Source organism: Podarcis cretensis, assembly GCF_951804945.1.
Source record: "Podarcis cretensis genome assembly, chromosome: 15".
Classification (NCBI taxonomy): Eukaryota; Metazoa; Chordata; class Lepidosauria; order Squamata; family Lacertidae; genus Podarcis; species Podarcis cretensis.
In genome coordinates this window covers 26454274-26458814 of record NC_137185.1, presented here as the reverse complement: position 1 = coordinate 26458814, position 4541 = coordinate 26454274, and the positions used below count along the sequence as shown (strand labels likewise).

General features: G+C 45.4%; 1 long non-coding RNA gene across 1 annotated transcript; it reads left to right on the top strand.

Moving 5' to 3' along the window:
* The first annotated feature begins 611 nt into the window (after window positions 1–611).
* Window positions 612–3683, top strand: LOC307203791. Its single transcript, XR_013833351.1, has 3 exons — window positions 612–1090; window positions 2059–2188; window positions 3332–3683. It is a non-coding gene; the product is annotated as an uncharacterized lncRNA (long non-coding RNA).
* The last annotated feature ends 858 nt before the right edge of the window (window positions 3684–4541 follow it).

Here is a 4541-nt window from a genome sequence, read left to right as displayed (position 1 = left end):
GAAGGTTGGTGGTTCGAATCCCCACGACGGGGTGAGCTCCCATTGCTCGGTCCCTGCTCCTGCCAACCTAGCAGTTTGAAAGCACCTCAAAGTGCAAGTAGATAAATAGGTACCGCTCCAGCGGGAAGGTAAACTGTGTTTCTGTGCGCTGCTCTGGTTCGCCAGAAGTGGCTTAGTCATGCTGGCCACATGACCTGGAATCTGTACGCCGGCTCCCTTGGCCAATAAAGCGAGATGAGCGCCGCAACCCCAGAGTCAGCCAGGACTGGGCCTAATGGTCAGGGGTCCCTTTACCTTTTTAAGTGGGGTTAGTATTGCAGGCTTATTTATCCAATCATAGAGGGATCCATCAGTTCCTTTATTGAAAGAATGGTTGATGAAGACACAAGGACTGAATGAAATGTCAAAATTGGTAGAATACCTACCCCTGAGAGAAAGTGGCTAAGAACAATTAAAAATTAAACCAATCTCCACACCACCCCCTGCCCCAGTACAGCCCTTAAAAAATTGCTGGGCTAGAAGGAGTCTTGGTCAGAACCAGTAGGACCCGTCTTATGTTGCCATCTTGGAGTCTGATTGTTGAGCCGAGAAATTCCAGAACAGATTGCAAATACTGAAGCAGCAGATGACACTGGCAGCTCAGCTAGGCAGGGCACGTTCTGTTCCCACTGCGATCTGATACATCCGCCGCAAAGGGCTGTTGGAGCAGTTGACACCAGCAACACGGGAGGTGTTGGGAGCAGTGCGGAAGCCAAGTCTGGACAGTCTTGTGCCATCTGCTTCCGCGGGCTGCTTGCTGTGGGAGGCATGGAGTTGAATGCTGAGACAGACATGACAGTGGATGGAAGCCACATGGTTAGCTGTGGCATTTGACCTCTCTGGGCTAGAGCTTGTGATTTAGGAACTGAGCCATGCACCCGGCAGAAGCACATGCCCAAGACCTTTCCGCATGCACCTATTAAAGGCTGCAGGTGGAGAAGGAAGTGGATGGATGTTGCATCTCACAGTAATGGGTCAGGGGAAGAGGCTAGAGCTCAGTGTGTCTGCTTTGCATGCTCAAGGTCCCAAGTTTGATCCCCGACATCACCACGTAAAGTAGAGAAGCAGCAACCTAATGGTAAAAGTGTTTTCTGAAACCCTACCTGTTTCGAAAACCAGCATGGTGTAGTGGTTAAGAGCAGCGGACTCGTGATTTGGTGAACTGGGTTCGATTCCCTGCACCTCCACATGCAGCTGCTGGGTGACCTTGAGCTAGGCACACTTCTCTGAAGTCTCTCAGCCTCACTCACCTCACAGAGTGTTTGTTGTGGGGGAGGAAGGGAAAAGGAGATTGTTAGATGCTTTGAGACTCCTTAGGGTAGTGATGAAGCAGGATATCAAATCCAAAACTATTGCAAGTTGCTGCAGGAGATGGACTGTAACCAGCATCAAGGGAGGGCTTTTTCTAGGACCCAAGTGAAAACTGTTAAGTTCCTGGTTTATTTTTGCTATGGCCAAGAGGTGTAATATTGTGTTGTTGTTTTTTTAAAAAAGATTATTTATTTTTTTCAGATTTTACAATCAATTATCCAACAACCAACATAAAAACAAGATTTCCAAGAATCTCCTGTACTTCCCTCCTACCCTTTGTGGGTCCTTTTGTTAACCATTTCACCTGCATCTTTTATAATAATCCCAATCTTTTACATCTCCACTCTATCAAAAATTCAACATTAAACTACAAGTGTTATTCCAATAATTGGTGTAATATTGTTAATGTAATTTTGTTATACTGTATTTATAGAACTGAAAACTTTTTTTTTGGTACGTTGTTATATTTGCTATTGTGTTGTTCTTTCGTTACATTCTTATGAAATTGTTTTGGTGTTCCATTTTCTTTTGCTTTGAACCTGTGTGTGTGTGTGTGTGTGTGTGTGTGTGTAAAAGCAGCATACAAATAAAATTATGAATGAATGAATGAATTAATGAATGAAATCCAAGACAGCTGTTGTGTGCATTTGAACTACTATATGAGCTGCAGAGTTCCATGAAAAGATTCCTCTCCTGTAAAATCCCTAGATCAGTTCCAGCACACCAAAAGTCAAGATGTGTGTCGTTTCACTCATTGACAGTCTGATCCTGTGGACATTTACTGAGGATGTTTACTGACAAGTCAAGACCCCCTGATTTCAGTGGGACTTGATCGTGGGTAAGTATGCAGAAGAATTAAAAACATAATCATTTAATAGCTGCATTTTATACCCAAAGGCAGGGGAAATTACTATACCAGCGAAATGATACAAATATACCCAGTATAAAACAACTCACTGTGTAAATATATAAAAAGAGAACTAACCTTTTTCCCTTAAAACACTATTTAAACTTAAAAAGTTGTGCCTTACAGTTTTCCTTTCTTTCTCTTTCATCATATACATGTATAAAGTAAAAAAGGTAAAGGTACCCCTGACCATTAGTTCCAGTCGTGACTGACTCTGACTCATCTTGCTTTATTTGCCGAGGGAGCCGGCATACAGCTTCCGGGTCATGTGGCCAGCATGACTAAGCCGCTTCTGGCGAACCAGCGCAGCGCACGTAAATGCCATTTACCTTCCCGCCGGGGGGGGGGGGGTACCTATTTATCTACTTGTACTTTGACGTGCTTTCAAACTGCTAGGTTGGCAGGAGCAGAAAGAGACCCACAAAAATGAGAACCGACCAAACATCAGTGGGTGAAGGAAGTAGCTCAGTGGTAGTGTCTCTGCTTGGCATGCAGAAGGTCTCAGGTTCAATCCCCAGCATCTTCTGGTAGGGCTGGGAACGCTCCCTGCCTGAAACCACAGAAAGCTGCTGGCAGTCAGTGTAGAATATACTAACCTAAATGGACCAATGTTCTGACTTGGCATAAGGAATCTTCCTATGTTCCTGTGTTCAGTAGCTCTCAATTTGTTTATAAGAACACAAGAAGAGTGTGCTGGATCAGGCCAATGGCTCATCTAGTCCAGCATCCTGTTATCACAAACAGTGGCCAAACAGATGCTTGTGTGAAATCTACAAGCAGGACCCCCAAGCACAAGAGCCCTCTCTATTCCTGTGGTTCCCAGCTATAGCAAATGGAAGAGCTTTTGTTCACAGCACCTCCCCGTCTTCCCAAATAATTTTCAAGAACAAAACCTTGGACAGTATTTCCCCCTTCCCTCCTCTGCGATTGTTACTAGGCAGTCCTGCTCATCAATCTGTCCTCCAACCCCAGTTCCTGCACACACAGAGAAACACACAGAAATGGCTGCTCATTTCTCTCTCTTCCTCCCCCCCCCCCATATAACCTTTGGTTCTGTTGATTTTTAATCTGCAGGTGGCACAGAAGATGCCCAGGCAAAGGGAAATGACAGCACTCTCAAAACAACCTGTCTTGCTTCAGTAAACGGCAACCCTAAATCTGTGGCAAAGCCATGGGGTACCATCTCACCAGCAAAGGGCCTCTGAGGGGAAACTTCACTGAGGATGGAAGTGGGAGACTGCAAGTGCCCGCCCCCAGCAAAGATTTCGTCATTCAGGATGCTGAGCCCGAACGTGCAAAGGCTTCTATCGACCTGCCTCCAAGCTTAGAGAAACACAATACCTGCCCCCCAAGACAGAGCTGAATTAACAAATAGGCAGAGTAGGCACTGGCCTATGGGCCCCATGCCATTTAGGGCCCTTGCAATAAAAGATCAAAATAAATACAGTTTGTTAATTAAACAAAACAAAACAAAATAAATACAGTTTGTTTTGTTTAATAAAATTGGTTTATTAAAATTGTTGATTGGTAAAATAAAAAAACATATTAGGAGATGATTTGCGAGCCTCCCTACCCCACCCCCTACCCCCAGAGATTTTGACTGACTAGGAGCCTCCACAGGGTTTAATCCGGCACTGCAAAAAGAGCAGGCCTTTCCTACAGTACAGACTTCTTTCCCCCTTGCCTGACCATTTATTCTCTCTTGAGTTTGAAGCACTATCTCTGCCTATTTCCCCCAACCTACATTCTCAACTGGGACATGGCTGTGCATGCAACAGTGGCGACGGGGCTGGGGGAGCTTTCTTACTGCTTATGGAAATGAAGATCCAATCTCCCACAAACCCATACAGTCATGCATGCATATTTCTCTTCTGCCCTGCCCAAAGTGTCAAGCAGATAACAACTTTTAGCACATGGAGAGATCACTGCCACAGCCAGGGTGAATCATCAAATGCTTGCCGTTCTTAAGCTGTGTGGTGTCCAGAACATGAAGACCCAGCCCTATGACATGCCAGCATCAACCTGTGACGGCACTTAAAACCAGCTCCTTGAATTATGTCTAACAGCCAATGGAAGGAGCACTTCCCAAATCAGCACAATTCATGAGGCCACTGTCTTTGGCTGCCTGTTGAGTAGAAAGTAGGGCTGAATGCCTCACTTGGCAAAGGAAGGAGTTTCTCAAGACGCCCCAATGTTTGGTTGTCAGTCTTGTCACCGCCTTTGCTGTGGGCATCGCTTAGATTCCAAACACTGCTTAGCTGCCAAGTGACTGATGGCAGCTGCT